The 19,649-nt window shown below is 49.9% G+C and overlaps 1 protein-coding gene and 1 long non-coding RNA gene across 6 annotated transcripts in view; both read left to right on the top strand.

Annotated features, from left to right (window-relative positions):
- RHCG (Rh family C glycoprotein) overlaps window positions 1–3,523 on the top strand; it is a 30,238-nt gene extending 26,715 nt beyond the window's left edge. For 2 of the 5 annotated variants that reach the window (XM_067555691.1, XM_067555687.1), the window contains exons 12-13: window positions 489–569; window positions 1,159–3,523. The gene's annotated coding sequence lies outside the window, so the exon portion shown is untranslated. Of the gene's footprint in view, window positions 570–1,158 lie in introns of all 5 variants that reach the window. The other 3 variants (XM_067555689.1, XM_067555688.1, XM_067555690.1) reach the window with 2 other exon arrangements.
- Window positions 3,524–9,912: 6,389 nt separating this feature from the next.
- Window positions 9,913–18,906, top strand: LOC137158331 (uncharacterized). The gene is made up of 3 exons (XR_010921374.1): window positions 9,913–10,034; window positions 10,343–10,428; window positions 17,896–18,906. It is a non-coding gene; the product is annotated as an uncharacterized lncRNA (long non-coding RNA).
- Window positions 18,907–19,649: the final 743 nt, after the last annotated feature.

Genomic DNA, 19,649 nt, shown 5'->3' with positions numbered 1-19,649 from the left:
AGAGCTGCAACCTGGAAGTGCCCCTCCTGCAGCCCACGACAGACAGAGGAAAATGCATGTCTGGCTGGGCCTTCAGCAGCCTTCATTGATATGCACCATGGCCTGAGAGTCCCTCTGCCTCCCGCCTGCTTCCTCCCAGACACGCACACACTCTCAGTAAAGTTGTTTGAAAGTCCTCTGGCAGTTTTAGTGGCAACGAATAACAGATTAGCCATGATCTGATCAGCCCAGTATCTAAGCTTTATTCTCCCCGTTGACAAGTATTTGAAAGAGGGGAGGGGCCACTTTCAGCCCAAACGATGAATCTTTCACAGACAAGAATGGGCCTTTTTTCTCCAGCGAGGCCTCAGGCTGTTGGGTGCCCCGTTGCTAGGCGAGGCGTGAAGCCCGTGATTGAATGCCGGGCCTAGTCTGGCAGAGCCCTCGGGTTAACGGGATCAGGAGATTCACACCAGACATCTTGTTTTGTGGGATTTCTTTTTGCATAGGCATTTGATTGGCAGATAACAGCTCACCCGCCATTCCAGTCTGGAGAGTCCCAGCAGTTTCCTGTTGCCTCGGGGGTTTTGGTGAGTTATGGGCTACGGAAGGGAATGGGGGGATTTGTGGGAGAAGCCTAGGTGGGGGGAAGGGTGGGACACTTTGTGGCCATGAAAAGACAGCCACAGAGGCCTTTCCAGAGCAGGTCCATGAATCAGGATGTGTGGAGTTTGGGCCTCAACGGCTTGGCTTTGATTTATAAAGCTTGTCCCCCAGGAATGGCCCCTGTGCTCCATTCCCACACACATCCCTTTTCCCAATTTGTACACACAGCAGCCAATGGCTCCCAGCTCGTCGGGGGAAGCCCTTTCAATGGCGTGTTTTAAAAATGTCTCTCCTGAAGATTCATTTATTCCTAATGTCTCTGATGGGGAACAAGATCTAACTGGGGGGCCCTGTCTCTCTCTGCTCCCCCACTGAGAAATCCCTATCCCATGTAGAAATGCCTGCCCAGCCTGGGTACAGTGGGTTATGAAATGATCTGGTTTTCATGACCAGTGAAACCCCATTTAATCACAAAGAGAATTGAGTGTCCCAGGTGCTATTACTGAGGGATTGCAAGAATGAAACTGGAGGCCCCAGGACTGCTAGAGATAAACCACAACTCTTCGCTTTCAGGGAGATTTTCATCTTGCTGACACTCCTTGGGCATCAAGCCGCTCAGACACCAAATACCAGTGCTACCTTCAGCTTCCCATCTCAGCATCTCTGGACACTGGGTCTCACCAATTTCTTTCCTGTCCATCAGGTGTTACAGCAGCTCTGAGAATGTTCTGCTGCAACCACCATCGTCCACCTTTAGCTGTGAGATTTCATGGTCCGACGCCACCCCCTGTCACGTTATGATGTCTCATTATGGTCCATGACATCTCCCCCTGGGATACCCAAGTTGGGATGGCCTGCCAACTCTATTGCTCTTGCATTTCCTCTGCATGGATGCTGTAATGAAATATCAGACTGCCCTGGGCAGCCACAGTATCTGAGTATTCTGGAACCCGGCTGACCTCACGAGAGACGTTGGCAGTGGGAGTTTGACCATTAGGGCACCTGGGCCACCACCCTCTCACAATCCTGACCCGTTCAATCTAAATGAAACAAAGTCTACACCCATCCCACATCTCTGCACTATCCAGGGGCAGCATGGGAGAGACTCTTGTGAGGTTAAGCAGTTAAGCAGGGTTAAGCAGAGGGATGGATGGATGTTCCTTACTTGCTGTTCATCAGGTGGGATGTTACCCTGAACGTGCCCTTTGGTGCTCGGAGCATTGATAACAAGGACAGACCTGGCCACTGGAAACCCCCAGAGGAGCCCCTGGAAAGCTTCCTGCCATCCCTGTACTGGCAGGGCGCCCAGCCTTCCCCTGTGCTCGAACTGTTCTCTCCTCCGCTGCTCTCAGCAGTGGCTTCCTCCAGAGGATATTCACCTGGTGCTGCTCCCCCCTCTTACCCAAGTATCAACATCGGGGGCTGCCCTGTGCTCAGCCATAGCTTTGGGACCGTTCCTGAGGAGGAACTGGGAAGAACTGGGGTCACAGCGAGGTTTGCTGAAGGCCTCACGACGACCCCCACGATGCAGCTTCCCATCCAACCCATCACACTGATATGTGAACTATGGGACAGTAACGAAGTCGCTGGCTAAGGCAGGCTGGGCCAAACTCAAACCTGGTGTAAGCAGGTACAGGGTCCGAGCCCAAGGTCCGTAAAGCTCCATGCGCCCCAGTGGTGCTATGGAAGCATTCCTCTCCCCACGGCAGTCAGCCCATGCCCAGCAGGGAGGGAGATACATTTCCCTGCATACCTAAGAGAGAAAAAGGCAAATAATTAAAACCAAGGGTTTCCAGGCTATTTCTGGAGCTGCCAGCATGAGGCGCCCTAAGCTAAGGCACAGCACTCTTAGCTCCTTCCTTTTCTCCCAGACAGACAGACAGGTGTGTGTGTGTGTGTGTATGGCTGGCTGGGCCTTTGTGTCAGGGCCAGCGCACAGAGCAGTGTGGAAGCTGTCAAGTTCCCAGGCGCAGCAGAGGGCTGTCACTTTCCCAAAGCGCTCTCTCCACAGCAGGCAAGCTGTCGTGGGGTGGGAGGGAGGGGATTATTGCCCTCATAAATTTAACCCCCATTGTGAATATCATGTGCTGAGACATAGTGCTAGTTACCCACCTCTTACCCTTAGGGAGGAGACAATTGGGGGAGAGGAGGGGGGGGCTCTTGAACATCAGTCTCCGGCTTCTTTTAGGTTTTCACTGGCATGCAGTCATCACTTATTGCCCAGGGTCCCTCAAGGTTTTGCCCATTCCCTGCCCTGAGCTGAAACCACTACATTCGTTGCACTTGTTGTAGAGATAAAGGGGCTGACCCTTCGCCCCATCGAACTAATGAGAATTTCGCCACTGGGCTCTGGGTGAGTTTCTTTTCCCAAGACTCCGTGAAGCCCTGAGATCGGACTGAACCCAGGACAGAAGCTGCTTTGTCTCCTGCTCCCGGGGCATAGAGTGAATTTGTACTGGGTTTCACTGGCACAGATTTGGCAGTCTGGGGCGCTTGTCTATGCTCAGGGGCATAGACAACTTTGTTATTTAGAGTTAAAAATAAGAAACAAATAGCTATGGATCATCATTGTAATACATCATTGTATCCCATGCCTACATTTGTTCAGGTTTCATAAAGTGAGATAAACACGTGTCTCTTCCAAACCCAGGGTGTCCTTTATGTCTTAGCGCAAACCCTACATTTCTGGGAGGGCTAAAGTCCCCAAAGTTCCTAGTTGTCTAAGTCCATAATCCCAGGCTCCATTGTGCCCAGCCAGGAACAAAACGTCTACATGGGAAAGTTTTACTAGTTATACCAGTACAATTATATAAGTAGAGTTATGCCAGTATAACCCCCACATGGACATTCTTATTACAGCATAAGAGTAGCTTGTTTTGGTTTAGTTTAGCCCCCTTTCCGAGTATCATATGCTAAGGTGAAAAAAGCCACTCTTTTACTGTGACAAGAGCCTCTCCATGGAGCTTCTACCACTATAACTATATCACTTTAAATTCATATCTTAACTTATACCAAAAAACCCTTCCCATATAGGCAAGGCCTGAGCTCCCTTTGCTCTTCCCTGCGTCTCCCATTCACTCCCAGTAAAATGGGTCTTTCACAGCCAGGAGCCTCTCAGGTGCTCAGGCCCTCCAGCCACTGCTTGTGCCTGTCTTCCAAACCAACAATGAACAGGTCCCAGATTTACTGCCCCTCTTTCCCGGGGATAGTTCTTCTATAACCCTACAGCATCCTGCGCACTTGCTCTCTGTCTGCTTCTCTTATTTTTGTCTATTTCTGATCTTCTCCTTTTAGGAGTTTGGTCAAATCTCCAGGAGATCATAACAGGTCTATAAGGGCAGGTCACAGCTACCTGCAGGGATCTCCTGTGGGGCCTGCATGCGTTTCCATTACCCTGTCACATCTTCTTCTAGTTGGGTACACAACAGCAAACATAAGAGGGAAGGAGAAGGGAAATTAGGCTTACCAGTGCACAGAAATGACAGCATTGATGGGGATAGCCTCCCACATGCTGTATCAATATGCCCAGTGGTGCGGGCTTCTGGCAGGCACTGCAGGGCCAAACTCACGGATGATGGACTGTGTGCAGGGCCCAAGCATAATTTTTTCAGGCCCAGTACAAACTTGTAACACGGGGCCCCCTCCCACACACATACCCATGAGGTTGCAGCCTGGTAAAGTGAACCTTGCCCCCCCCCCCCCCCCCATGTGTGGGCCCTGACTGTGCTTCTTGCTTACTTCAGGCAGTTAAGTGTACCAGTTACCAAACTAAAACCTCAGCTGTAGCAACCAGAGCCTTCCCATTGCACTGCAGGTGCTCTGTCTTAGTAGGCAGCTTCCCCACAATTACAACATCTGCTCAAGCTGCTTGGCTGGTTGGTTAGTATGGGAGATGGGCAGCAATTGTGGCAGGCCAGGGCCCAGCAGGGAGGCTCCCCAATGTCTGGGGGAGCAGGCATGAAGGGCTGAGGTGCCAGCCGGCCAGTAGTACTGCGTGGGGTGGTTCCTGGGAACCTCAATGTAGCCACTGTTCTGCAGGAAGAAAGCATCGCTGAGGTGTTTTCTGACCTTCCCGTCCTAGTGCCAAGATGGGTTTGTTTTAGACCCACAAAGGACCCTAATTCATTCTCTCTCTATCCTTTAGAGATATCTCAGTGCACCGCCCACCCACTTTCTCCAGCTCCCAGCCTTCCATCTTGTGAAGCAACTGGCTCAACAGCTACTTGGCTTCTTCATGGTCTTAAAGACACTGCACACTTAGGTTTGACCATCACCGGCTGGCTAATTTCCCCAACCCTAATATTTATGTCTTCGCAGAGGTGACCATGGTTCTAGAAGCTTCATGTGCGACATCTGGCACGATACACGCACCAAAACTGGCTCCTCCTGATTCTATTCCTTATCCCACCGCTGCTTCAGTTGGCTTCGTCTTAATGATGCAGAACAGCTGGTCACACTTGACATAGGTAGACACGAGGAGGTAGCTTTATGTTTATGTGTGATGATCAGGAGCTATGGTTTTTGCCTCGCTCTTCTTTAAGAGCCCTGACCAACAGATCTGGTGTGAGACTCATGTCACACTTGGGCAGCAGCGCCTCCTGCAGCACAGAGAGAGAAAAACACTTTTTGGTTCTGGGCTTTTATGTTCTAGTCCTTAGAGGCTATAGTGCTTTATCTAATCTTTAGATAGGTAGCTATTCAATAAAAATCATGACCTATTGAGACAGGGTTAAGCATCCTCCTGGGAAGAGGGCCACCTACAGGGTCAAAAAGGGGAACATTTCCAAGGCAGAAGAGAGGAGAGGTACTGTGTCCCTGCAGAAGAGGAGAGAAACTTTCCTTCAAGGAATAGCCAATGAAACCTGAATTGGAAATTCTTTCATCAGCTATTTGAATAAAATATTGTGTGGGAGGAAGAAGAGAATCCAGCATGACCAAGCAAGAAACAAGGAAATGATTTCATCGTGATTTTTAATAACATTTCCCCAAATCAAGACCATTCTCCCATAGCTGCGAATGTCACCAGAAACAGAATCATTACACCTACCGCTCTCTCTGCATAACTATTGATACTCTCTCTATATAGATCTCATCTATGTCTGTAGCTATGCCTGCTGTATCTATCTACTTCTGTACTCTTCACGCTAACATCCAGCATGGTATGAGTCCAGTATCTGGAATACCTTCCATGCAAAACTTAGTGAATGAATAGACTGAGCTCTGGAACCAAGTGGTGCATAATGATTTCCTTTCACTTCTCCTTGCATTGGAAGCTGTCTGCTCCTCAGTGGGAATCCCTCTCAGTGGAGGAATCTCAGACTGGGAGCTCTTGTTCCATCGGGCCGGTCTGTTCACTTCACCCCATCATTACTTGACCAAAGGTGACTGAAATAAAAAGACTCAATGTAGTCAGAATGGCGGTTCTACGGGGGTGCATGGGGAACTTTGCCTTTCATGACGATGCTGCAAACAACATAGATGTCCTTTTCTAGTGAGCCAAGGAAGGGGGCACTTCATGGTCCTTGCTTCAGACAACAGGCCCCAGCTCAGACCAAAGTTGAGTCAAATCAGTATGCAGAAGTGGTATCCACTTGCCAATGGATTAGCATAAAACACTCTAGGAGGTAAATAGACATACAAGCAGCCACTGTGTGCAGCGTGGGGATGCCTCTTTGTTTCAGGCCCACTATTGTCACGGCCCCTGCTGAACAGTGACAGAGCGGGGCCTCTGTGTTGGTTTCTTACACTTTTTACTGCTGGATAAAAGGGGGGAACATAAAGAAAGGGGGAGAACTGTTTTTTGTTTTTTTTTAAGTCCAGACGAAGTTACAGATGTCTGTTAAACGTCAATTACAGCTGAATAAAGACGTCTGCTTAAGGCTTAGTTATGGCTCCTTTCAGCCAGGGAGATTTTTCCAGGGCTGGCCTGGAATGCCTTCGGCAACCTAATTTGGAGATTGTAACTCTATAAACAGGCACTTGCATTAATCAAGGCTGGTGAAAATGCAAATGTGTGTGTGCAGGGGGCTCTGGGAGAGGCTGGCGTCTTGGAACTTTGAGGACAGAGAGTGGAAAAGAGAAAAGGGGCCACTCAAATGCACAGGGAGTTGGGATGGGGCTCATAAATATAGAGTGTAGTGTACTTTTTCTGAATCTCATCTTGCTATCCAGGGAATGTGGTTTCATTAGAGACCATCTGTACTGTCCTCCACTTGGCCATTTATACCATCCACCACTTCACCTGGGTAGATTTTTGCTCTTATAGCTCTTACTGTATGAATTCAGGAGTTGATCAGTTCCTGCACCCTGTGATCTCCTCCTAGATTATACCCTTCTCACAGTAGAAGCACAATACAGTTACAAAGGTCCACCTGTCTGCTTTGCTGTTGGGACCATGCAAACAGCTATTCTGCTTCTATGCTGTTAGCATTATCGCTGTTTCATTATAACATCCTTCCTTGGGCTGAGAAGTGCCTTAGCACAGAAAAAAAGACAGTCCCTGGTCCAAACTGCTTGCAGCTTAAAGACACCCCCCTAGACAGACTGGAGAATCCAGGTGCAGGGGAGGACGTAGCAGTCTCGTTTGCTTGTTTTAATCAAAAGCCTCACATCTCGTGAGCCTCTCAGAAAGAGTAGAGTATAATAAGGACTTGAATGAAGCAAGGATTGTGGTTTGGTGAGCTGGGCTGGGAAGAGCATTCCTGGACTAGGGTCCAGCTTGGTAAAAGGCATACACAAGGCACTGGGAGAAGGCGACCAATGGACATGGAGAGTGACTTTGGTGGAGGAGAAAGGGACAGGTGGTTTGGAGGCCATGGCTTTCAGACAAAGAGCCCATCCTCGTTACAGTTCCCGATCCATGTCAGTAGACTGGGGTGCCATATAGCACCACTTGGCAGTGCAAATGGCTCCCAACTGTGTCCCTGAACAGCTGGCAGTCTTAGATTGTAAGCAGGGTGGAGAACAGACACATGGTAACCAGGTCTGCTCCATAGCGCTGAAGTGGTAGTGTAAAGAAGCCCCGAATCCAGGACTGATAGTAGCCACAACAAGCATGTTTAACTACAATAGTAGCACAGTTTTCATCACAGTGTGGATGGGGTTTACCATCTGGCTGTTCACAGGGGCGTCTACATGGTAACGTGGATTCAGGTTGCTGAGCCAGGCCTCAGCTTTGAGTTTGCTGCGGGCCCAGAATGTTGGTTAGTCCTGAGAGCACTGGAGTTTGGCATTCTCACCCCTTGATTGTCTGGACTCCACTCAGTACGTGCCTGGGCTATCGCTGATTCTGGGGCTCAGAGGTAGAGTTAGAGGGTAGTGTTGCAGTGGGAAATTTGGAAGCGTGAACTCCTCTGGTATTTGGGGGGAGGCTGGCTGCTTACTCCCTGGTGGACTCTAGTATGTGACGTGTAGGGAAGCTGAAGGCAGAGATGTTCCATCGCAACTCATTCAGAATGAGAGTGGGCAGGAAAGATGGAGATAAAGGGAAGAACTAGATTTCAGTGGAAGCTTTGACCCCAAATTCTCAACAAGGTCCCGGGAATCATCCTCCCCCAAAGATGTGTGGAAAAAATTATGCAGTCTGGAAGCATTTTCAAAGTAAAAGTAATTTGGCTGTCCCCTTCTCACTCATCCCCTCCTTGGGAAAATGCTCCCCTCTCATCTTCTCCCCCATCACCCTGTGGGAAGGTCCCCTCTTCTCTCTCTTTCCCCCCTTTATCTTCAATTCCATTCTCCCTCCCCTGCATCGCCACCATGCCATGTCCCATCTCAGTAGACTCCGAGGATGCTCAGGGATATAAACTCTTCAATTCCCTTCTGTTGAACAGCCTCTGCCAAGACTCTCCTTATAAAGTCTAGGCCTCTCTGTGCCTACTAGGCCTCAATCTAGGCCTGTGGAGACAATGGTGAAATCCTGGCCCCATTGAAACCAGTGGAAGTTTTGCCATTGATTTCAGTGGGGGCAGAATTTCATCCCTAGAATTCCAAAGTCCTTTGAAGCCATCTGCTTCCTGTGCTGGCCAGAAAGAGACTTTCATGCACTGATGGAGCCTCAGTTATGAGGCTCACTAGAAAGAGGAGAAAAATGGAGGGGTGACATTGGGGCAAAGTATGGGGGAACAATGCAGAGAAGCAGATTTAATGGGACTTACACAGAGAATAAAGTCTCATCTCATTTACTCTAGTGATTATGGGCAATATTTCAGGGTTCTGACACCCTAACCATGAATGATGTGGCCTTTCTTAAACCAACAGGATTGCACTATGCTGATTAACAAAAAGTGGCTGCATTTTGATTGGCTGAGCTGCATCACTTGGCCGTTCTACCATGCAACAATGAGCTGGAACCTAGGCTGCATGTTCAGAAAACATTCAAGGTATTTTCCCCAGATGTTCTTAGGTTGGAAGAGGGAGAGGAGGCTTCAGGCCAGAGGGACACTTCTTTGGATATGGCTTAAATAATAATATTATTTTTCTTGATGAAATCTTCCAGTATCCTTCAGCTACATAAGGCACATCTCAGGGCAAATGTGAAACTGGTGGGAGACATGTCCCAGGACTCTGGGGAACCACTTGATGGGTGATGTGTATGCATATATATATCCTAATGTAGCTCACAAGTCCATGTGTAGAAGCTTATATAGAATACTGCATTTTCATTCCTGGGGTAACATACGTGTTTGATTTTAATAAGCCACAGATCATTGAAGAGGCCAGATCCCTCATTAAGTTTTTTAACACCTCAAAAGCCAAACGATTTTATTTCTAACTCTCATTCTATGTGCGCCACAGAGAGAGGGTAGGGATAAATATCCTGGACGGGGACCACTTGCTGATTCCACATTTGCTGTCTGCATGCTGCATGTCCTTATTGAGCTGTATGTATTTTGTGTTTGTGTGTTACCTAAGGGTTTATGTTCTTTAGACCTCGTGCCTGGGAACATGTATGTGCCGGTGACTTCCACTAAGGCTAGGAGTAGTTTGGTGTTTGAATTTCCACACATCATGAGATAGCAATGGATATCTGAGTGGAATACATACACACACATTACCAGAGGCTAATCTGACATTTCCATGGCCCTGAATTCATACTCCTGTCTCTGTGACAACTGGCCATTGGGAGAGACGGAGACACAGCCTATTGGATAACTGGGATTGATGGCTGGAGCCCCCAAAGCAATGGAAGGCCCGCCCCCTCAGGTGAGGGAGGGGCCACAGAATCTAGAAATCAACAGAGGACAGGGGACAAAAAATGAAAATGGAACAAAACAGGGATTGGGGTGCAGGTCACAGGGTCAGAAGCAGGATCCAGAGGGGGACACTAAGCAGAAAACACCCACAGCTCCCAGAAGGAGACAGTGGACAAGCGACAGCTGGGAAGGTTTAATTGCTGCTCTAGTCTGTGGCAGATCTGCTGCACTCCCTCCCTCTCAGATCTGCATTTCAATGTGAGAGGAGCAGTAAGTGGGATGCTGCTCGAAGGGGTTAGAATGATTAATCATTTAAAAAGCAAGATCTTAATTACAGGGTGCAATTTTTGCTATTTAAGGAGTCCATTAGTTTCCAGAAAGGAAAAAAAAAAATGATCGCAGGTTATTCTACTTTTAAAGAAAATTGGAGGGGGAGGGGAGCAGGGAATCTCAGAGGGAGGGAGGGCTGGTGCTGCAGCTCCTGCTGGGGAGGGGGTCTGAGAGCAGGAAGATTTGGGGAGGAGGAGGAGGCAGAGTCATTTGTTTAAAAAGTTTTATTTTTTTAGGGTGCTTGTGAATTTACTGCTCGCGAATGGTGCTGCCCTGAAGAATGAAGCCCTCTGCTTAACCACACAGCTGGAATAGAGACAATGTAAGCTTCCCCTTCATTGCCTCAACCCCTGGCCTGAAGGGACCCCCCCCTTTAGGGGTGAAATGGGAGGTCAGCGTCCATGTGACCCATTCACTCCTTGGCGTCTCTGCTGAGGCTGTCAATAAGAAGGTTAATTGGTGCTAATAATGATCGTCCACTAGGAACACGTGTCAGACTTTCCAGAACTCATGTCACACAGGCTCTTCAAACCATTGCCAGTGTTAAAAATTGCCTTCATTTTGCATGTACAAGCAAAACCCCAGCACGTGAATAGCTCACATCCTGCTAAACGAGGAGGCAGGGAATCAACCTAGAACTGAACAGGGCTACAACGAGAACAGCTGCCGCCAGGAAGGTCCAGAACAGCGTTTGCCTGGCTGGATGAAAAAGCCTCTTGGCAGAGACAGTACTGGAGTTAATGGCTTTGCTCCCCAATGCAGAGCGAGGCACTGAGCTCCCACCGCCCAGCCTCAGTTCAGAGGAAGCTGGGGCCAGTAGACGTCTCTGCTGAGCTGGGCCAATTGGTATATTTTTGCATCTCACCTGATCTTGGTCTCCAGAGCTTTTCTTCTCTGATCGTTTTGTGGCGGCTGGTCAGGTCCCTTTGTCTGACCCTTCCCTGTAGACTGACGTGGGGTCAGGAGGGTTGCATCCCCTCTGACCCTTGTGTGGGTTTTTCTCTTGTCTGATCATTTAGCCATTCCCCCACACAAAAGGGAGCGATTAAACACAGCCCAAACCCTTCATGCTTTAGTGGATTAATTTACTCATCCCGTGGGGATTAAAGGTCTCTACAAAACCAGCCAGCGCAGCAGCCCAACCCCAAGAGGGAGTGAGCCTGAGCCAGAGCCAGGCCAGGGCAGCCCAAAGACAAGAAAAACTCCCGAAAAACCCTTGGGCTCCTCCCTTTTCTGCCTCCCTGAGACACATCAAGACACAGAAGCTAAACTAAACAGCGCTTCCCCAAATCCTCTCGCTCACTTCACTAAACAAATGGCCCATTTCCCTGTGGGGAATAGGACTCGAGCCAGGGGAAGAGAGCAGCCCTCCCCTCCCCCGCCCCCAAGCCAGGCTGTGCAGCCTCAGGGCTGCTGCAATGCAGTAAAGGGCACCCGCTAGTGCTGGTTCTGGGGTGCACAATTAAAGGGTGTGAGCTGTTTGTGCATGTCAGCCCGGGTCTGTGTGTTCGTATGTGAGAGCACTTCTTTGCATGTGTCTGGGTGCACGTCTGTATGTGTGTTTTTGTCCTGTTGTGCACGTTTGATGGAGGATGGTTTGTGCCCATGTCCCTGCTTGCCCCCCTTGTGCACGTCCCTGGTTGAGAGCTCTGTACTTATTTCAGCAGCCGATTATCAAGTGTAAGCTCCTCAGGCACTATGACAGCCTAAATATGGAGTCACAGACAGCTCCCTTGGGTATTCTGATCTGTCTCACCAGCCAGGTGAACCTACCTTTGTGATAGATGGTCCCTTACACCAAGACTCATAGCAATATTCAAGTTACTCCCAGTCCCAATGGACAAGTCACTTACAGGTCAACTGCACCTTAGATCTCCCACCAAAGGCCACACTTGTAGCCAATCCTATAATAAACTATATAAAGATGTATTAAGTAGGAAAAGGAAATGAGTTATGTACAATGTTAAAGCAGGTAAACATAAGTACACAAATGAGTTACAATCTCAAGTTTCAAACAGTAATAGAAGCTTCTATAATCCACAAGCTCTATATATCCTTTAGGGCTAAACAATTGGGGATCTCTTGCTTATGCCTAGAAAACTTTGCACCCTGGAGTCCAAACAACACAGAAATACTAAGTTCCTTTGGTTTGGGGTTTTTATCTGCCTCCTGCCCTGTGCTCTGAGCTGATGGGAGGAGTCCACTTGCATAACTCCCCTTCACAGGAAGGAGAGCAGGACAACAAAACGCTTTTTGTTCTCTTGTTGATGGCATGTAGGGAAATTCCAATTGCGAAGTCCTACAGCAGTCCATCTGGTATTGATGGACCTTTCCTTTTGGGAAGGACATAACATCTGTTTAAGATCAGCTCTTCATACTGAGGCTATGGCTACTCTAGATAGCTTACAGCAGCGCAGCTGCACTGATGCCGCCGCCCCTCTGTAAGCTCTCTAGCGTAGCCGCTCTAAGCCAAAGACAAGAGGGCCCGCTGGACAGGAGTTATGCTAACAAAGCCTTCCCCTTGAGATGGGCTGAGGATGGCTGGGATGGGTGAAGGGGCCAGATTAAAATAGTTTGGAACAGACCTTCACTGTGCGGGGGGGCTGAGCTGGCTATACAGAAACAAGCTGAAGATGCTAATGGGGAGGGGGACAGATGGGCAAAAAGGCAGAGCTGGAGAATCCGTCTCCTGCAGAGCTGTTGAGAGCAGCTAGGATGGGTGAACAGACAGGAGCAGCAACAGAGAGGCCTTTGCCAAGCTGAGAGGAGCTTGTTATGTATGAGAAATGTAGCACCAGCCGAGTTTTGAGCTCTATATCTCTGGTCAGGATTGTGGTGGCTCTTCCCATGCTTCGGAGAAGCAATGAATGCGTCCGACTTTAATTACGCTTTCCCTGTGCAGATCAGATGCTGTTGCACCTTCTTCACATGAATGCTGATTAATTGCAGGGTTAGGCTCTGAGGCAGGCTGGACCACATTATTTCTGATGTTTGCTCTTTTCAGTGGGAGAATAAATGCCATGAATCCACAGTAATCAGCAGCTTTTAGCCTGTCACTCTTATGACACTCTTTACTTAGACCAGGAAATGGCAAATGTGGTGGAAATCAGAACTTTATTACCCTTTGTTTTGTTTTGGTTTTGGTTTTCCCAAAGGGGGAGGTGGGGAGAAAAGTTGGTATCTTTCAAATGCAAGGCGGAGAGGTGCTGTGGGGGACTCTAGGACTGTGTATTTCAATCTCCGCCCCGAAAGCTGAGGACCTTTGAGTGGCAACATTCATCAAAAGGGAGGAGAAGAAATGAAGTGCCCTGTTCCTTGCTTAGGAATAGGGATGTCTCTGTCAAGGGACAAGGCCCATGTTTGTTATTTAGAAGAAACCACCTGGAAAGGAATTTTAAGGGGCACAAGGTGATGCTGCTAATTTGCACCTCAGTTTTCCCAAACCCAATGGGACATGGCCGTGTAGGAAGGCTGCAGCTGCCAACACCTGCTAAGAGTAATGGGGGTACACACTGCTATTTTTCCTAGCAGCTGTAAAGTGCCAGGGCCCCAATCCTTAACCGTTTTCAGGCTCCTAATTTCTGCTGAAATAAATGGGAGCTAGCTACCTAATAGTAAGTACTTTTATGGATCTGTGCCTAGAAATCTGCCTTGAGCTATACTGGTTTGTAGCAGCAGGATGGCTTAGCAGGGGTAATCGATTATTTTTGTCAAGGTCCAAATTTCTTGGTCAAGGTATAGTCAAGGTCCAGACTCCAGAGAAAATAATACACAAATAATAATGATGATAACAAGTAAATAAAGAGATTCCGCAGTCTCTTCAAAAGCATGTGGCCGTCCGGATTTGGCCCATGGTCCAGCTATTGACTACACTTTGCTTAGGGACTAACTCATCCCTCAGCATGGCTCCTCAGAGGAAGGGCGAGGTTTCCTTCTGTATATTGTGTTATTGTTATTAAATGTCCAGACAGCATCATAGCTCTGCATGATGTTTTACAGGGGAAACTAGGGCAGGGTCCCTGCCCTGACGAACTTACACAGCACGTCAGGCAAACGCACGAGGCAAAGAGACAAAGAAAGGGTAGAGGGCATGAGCGTTAAAACTAATAGCGAGTATGCGAATTGCATTCTCGTGTGGCTGTGAGGGCTGGCGTCTTTGAGTGGAGACTGAGGAAAGGCAGCGATAAGGAGTAGCCAGCCCCAGTGTGGAGCAAGAAGGGACCATTCAGGCAGGCTTGTTACATCTATATGTTGTCACTGACCATGTCTGCATCTCCCCTGTAGCTCTTTGTATTTGTGATGGCGATGGCTGAAAGTAGGGAAGGGAAAACTGACAGGTAAAAGCGTCTCCAAGCCAGTCCAAGCAGCAGATGAAGATCTTCCCCAGTTTGATTGGACTGGACTAGCGGGGAATATATGTGCTCTGTTGAGTATATGTATTATTTCCGTTCCAGGAGTGCCTCGCGGCTCTAACCAAGAGCAGGGCTCTGCTGTGCTGGGCACGGTACATACGCTGTAAGAGACAATGCCTGCCCTGAAGAATTTGCTGCCTAAAGGACAAGAGAGAGGAAGCAGAAAAGTGAGGTGACCTGCCCAAGATCACAGCTGGGCATAGAACCTGGAGCAGCTGTGTCCCAGTCTGGTGCTTTATGGGCTGGCTCACGTTCCCCACCTTACACTTGCTGTGCAAATCTGTCCAGCGGCTTCCCTGGGCCATGGGGCCTTGTTCTTCCTTTCTGTCTCTCATGTATTGGCAAGCTCAGATGCAGGCCCAGCCCAGCCCCATCAGCTCAGGTGGGAGCCTCTTTCACTGCATTCCTCAATGCTCTGCTAGTGATCTAATTACCATCTCTTAGCTCAGTGAGAGGGCAGCTCTCAGCCTTTCAGCAGCAAACATCTGGTGTAGGGCGTGCAGCTGGCTGAAAGACAGGGGGCTGGGGCTTGCCTTTCTCCACCCCCTGCACCCTACTGGGGCCAGGGTAAGCTAACAGTTAGCAACCCGCCTCCCCGTGGTCGTGCACAGCTCACCCAAGGAAGAAGGTGTAATTAAGGTCAATGGATGGGGGGGAAGGGGAGTTTAAGGGTCAGGACAGTGGTGGGGGAGACAGTGAAAGTTTAATAGAGGCCATAATTAGGCAGCTGTGGAGGAGAAGCAGCTAATGAACAAGGCAACTGCTAATAAAGCCTCTTCCTGAGCAGCCTTCTGGCCTATGTAATTGAGGGATTTGCAAATGCCACCTCCACATTAACCCTGTAATGAACAGGCCCCAGGGCGGGGGCAGGTCAGAGTCAGGGTGCAACCAACAGCAACGCTTTGCTAGAGTTGCACATGAAGGGCAAGATCTGCTGCTGCTGTATCTATAAGGAGCAGCTAGCAGGCCCACACCTGGCGTCTGGTCAGCGGAGACCAGCCCCCCTTTCCCTGTGTTCTGGGAGCAGGTAGAGGGGAGCTATTGGGGATACTGGGGGGCGTAGTTCACCCAGGGGGTCAGGGATGGGATAATGTTTCTATTCCCAGGTCTCTGGTTTTCCTTCAGCCGAGTCCTATTGGGACTGGCAGGTGTTGCCGTCCGATGGCTGAAATAAATTGCTGGGAGGGTCTCAGTGGCCAGGTCCTCGTCATGAAAGCTAGTCTTCTCTCTGGCACTAATTGTATCCCCAGACCTTGTTGTTTGCCCTTCCTGTGCCCCTAGCATGTGGTTTGCTCGCACTCTCCATAAGGGTGAGTCTGTCCTGGCTGTACCACCTTTCTGGCATGGCTATCGCCCTACTGCAGCAATACCGTCATGGGGGCACCTTTATGGCCAAAACAGTTTGTGTCCCATAAATGCTTCCAGCTGCTTTCGTTGTCCCCAGCTTACACCTCTGCCTTCTCTAAGGCTGCGGGAGATCATTGCTACACCTCCAATGCCCCTGTCTTTGTACTGCCGTTATACCTGCCCACTCCTGGCCCAGCTCCTCCCCCACCAGTCCCCCTCCGCAACTGCTGCCTACCTAACCACTCCATCGCGCCTGGCCCTGGGGGTGGCTGCCTGTGTTGAGCTGGCTCGTTCTGCCATAGCTGGTCCTGCGCCTGTGTCACTTGCTGGGCATGGGGCATGCTACTCACAGGACACTCTGCTCTTTGCACACCCGAGGGCCTGAGCATGGTTCGAGGGGTGCTGGGGATCAGCAGGTACTCCAGCAGGCTCCTGGGGCTCTTTTGCTGTAGAGGGGATGATTTTGCCCAAAGCGCGTATGATGAGAACAAGGGATGTGGTGGAAGAGGTAGAGACACAGATGGGGGAAAGTGCAGTACAGGAGACCAAAGGGAAGGAAAGCTGAGGCAGGTCTGGATTTCCTTTCCCCCCCCCCACCCACCCCCCATCCCCTGCCCTACTAGGCTGGTGGGAGAGGATGTGAGGCTAACTATGGTTCTCCTCTGGTCACATGACCCTCCCTGCACTCTCTGCCCCATTTGATTCCCTGGGATTCCTTTGAGCGAGGCTGAAAGCAGTTGGCAGAGACTTGTACAGCAGATGCTTCGGTTTCCCACGCCCGCCTCTGCCTTATGCAACCCCCTCCCCCTTCCCACCCCCCAGCCTCCCTCTGTTCTCCCCCCCATCCAGCATTGCAGTGATGTCATCATCATCCCAGGCCCTGGGAACTTGCATTGTTAGCTTAGCAAATAGAGAAATCCCCACTCAAGCATTGCAAATGAGGGCAGAGGGGGAGCTGGGGAACCACAGGCCGCTGGGGCTGCGAGGTCTCTCTCCTCTCGCTGGCTCTCTTTGAGTTGTCAGATGAATTCAGTGGTGAACAAAGAAAGAGAGCTGAGCTGCTCTCGCAGCTGGGGAGGAGGAGTGGGGGAGGGCAGGAGTGTGGCTGGCAGCTGCCCCTCCCACCCCTCTGAGTGGCACTGAATATTATATAATGTGCAACTCCGGGTCCCCATTGTGAAAAGCAACACGTGGAGCGGGAAGCTCACGGGGCCTGCTGGGTTGGCGATGCCCAGAGCTCACGCTGTACCCAGTGGCCAGATTGTTCCAAGGCACTGTGACAGTGGCAACGCTGCGCTGTGCCATCACCTCCCTCTGGGAGGCAGAGCTTCTGAGCGGTGATTTCCCCTTCCTGCCATGCACTATCGATGCAATTATCATAGAGCCCGGAGGCCCTGATTAGGACCGGACAGCCTTGTGCTGGTGCTGCACAAGCTCAGGAAAACAGACCTCGCCCAGTGTAGATGAGACAAAACAGTCGCATGCCCCATGCAGGGTGGGAAGGAGGAGAAGGGAAGCCATGCCACCGTTCTCTCCCCGGTGCCGTTCCTGGAAGCACCAGCATCCGCTGCTGCTGAGCTGCCCCTCCAGGAGTGAACATGCTGTTGGACAGCAAGGTGGCAGTGGGTTCTGGCTCCTACCTTTGGTGGCCCGAGGGGAGGTTGTGGCACCGGCAGGGGATGAGCTATGATGCCTCTGCATCCAACTTTCATTATCCTCCGCAGCCTGCCACTGCAAGAGCCCAGAGCTGGTGCTAGGCATAAGCAATTGCTTTGGGCCCCGAGCAGCTCAAGGGAGCCCCCCAGTCACTTTTTATTATGTGTTGGGGGTGTGTTGGGGGTGGGGAGGGATGGGCTAGCACCGCCTCTCAAGAGCCTTTCGAAAAAGGGACCAAGCGCAATCCTGGCCATTGGTATCTGACAAATGTAACTTCTGTCCTCAGGACATCTAGAGGGTAACGGAGGCTGGGAGTGGCTGACAGATGGAAGAATCAGTCCTGGCAGACAAACTGTTGCTCTTCTTTTCAACAGAAATGCAAACCAAGCGGAGAAGGGGATTCAGTGAAGCCACATACTTGGGTTTTATTAAAGTGTTGATACTGTAGCTCACAAGATCTCACTTCAGAAATGTGATGAAAATGACTGGGGCAGAAACCCTGTTGTATGGACTGAAAACTGTCAAAGGACAATAAACAAAAGAGATGCCAAATGGAGCTTCTCAAGTTGGGCATGGTGTCCAGCAGGGGCCACAAAGACCAGCGGGCAGTCCAATGTTGTTCTGGAAGATGGAGCACACAGCACCTGAATGAACTTCGCAGGTGATCCTAAATAGGGAGGAATCGTGAAAGGCAGTGAGAGGACAGAGGAGTAACAGAAAGAGGCTGAGAGGGACTAGAAACTGAGCGAAACCAGTAAGGTGAGATTCATTGGTGAAAAAATGACCTCATACGTCACAGGGGGAAACAACACAAACTAAGGGGACTCAGTGGGCCGGAGAACTCTGGAAAGCAGGCCTGCATGACAGAGATCTGAGTGTGAGAGTGGGCAGTAAATCAGCCGTGAGTATGAAATGCAGTGAGGCTGACGTTGTCTTGGGCTGCTAAAGAGAGGCATTGACACCAGAGCAGGAAGCTGGCAGTCCCTCCTTAAAGGGATCAGGGATGAGTGCACCTGGAAAGCTGCGTTTACTTCTGGCCACCATATTACCAGGACGATACTGATGATCTGCGGGGACTTCAGAAAAGTGACTGGGGGAAGGGAGTGACTTAAGGGGTGAATGTGCCCATTAGTGCAAAGCAATAATAAAGGGCGAGACATAAGGTCTAAAAACATTTGATGGTAGTTATTAATGGTAGGGAGAGAGTGATTCACCAAAGGGGAAAGCTAGATGTTCAGCTGCCCAAGTCATGGGCAGGGGCCCAATCTGGTAGATAGCCTCTAAGCTTGCTTCCCAAATCTAGCCCCTCAGAGAAGTACATAGGGGAGGAGCACACTTAGCCCTGGTCAATTCCTCCACAGCTGGCAAAGAGATTTGTACAAGGATCAGCTGCTTCCCAGATGAGTGCCCAAGGGATCCCTCAATCTCTCCTGTTGAAGCTGTTCCACTTTAATTAAACAATTAAACACTTACATTAATTGGACCAGAGACAGTGGTGGAATGACTTATAGCCCAATGGTTCAGGCACTTCTTTGTGCAATCCCTACTCCCCCCACTCAGGAAACGGAGGGACTTGACTGGGAGTCACCCACATACTTGGTGAGAACACTAATGAGCTCTCCCCTGCAGCTGTTTTGGTTCAGGTCCTGAGTGCCAATCTGCCCCAATTCGTGGATCACTAGCAGAACAAGGTGCCTATCTCTGAGGGAGGGGTGGGGTTTAGCACACACCCTTCTCACTAGCATCTCTCTGTCTAGCCTGATGGCTTTGTGAATGGCAGGCTAAGGTGCCTGTGTCTCCCATTCCTTGTATAGGGCCTGGAACCTAGGCACCTGTCTGAGGCTTTGTGGATCTTGATGTTCCTGTGATTTTTTTAGGTGCCTAAAAGTTAGGTGTCCCATGTTGTGACACCAAAGTCCCTTTGTGGCTTCTGCTCTCAGCGTCTCCTCCTCAGGACAGGTGTCTTTACATCCCCAATGGAGCTCTGGGAACAAGCACTGGGGAGGAACTGAAACTGTCCCAGGTTGTGCCATCCGTCTGGAGATTTGCTAAGCAAAGAAAGAGACTCCAGATATAGGAGGCCAGACCCAAAAGGGGGTGGTTCTATTTACAGTTCAGTCAGTGGAAA

This window comes from Emydura macquarii, unplaced genomic scaffold (assembly GCF_026122565.2).
Source record: "Emydura macquarii macquarii isolate MOO-44397 ecotype Brisbane River unplaced genomic scaffold, CSIRO-AGI_Emac_v2 contig_1644, whole genome shotgun sequence".
NCBI classification, from domain to species: Eukaryota; Metazoa; Chordata; order Testudines; family Chelidae; genus Emydura; species Emydura macquarii.
Note: the sequence above shows the minus strand (reverse complement) of the source record. Positions and strands in the feature narration are given on the sequence as shown.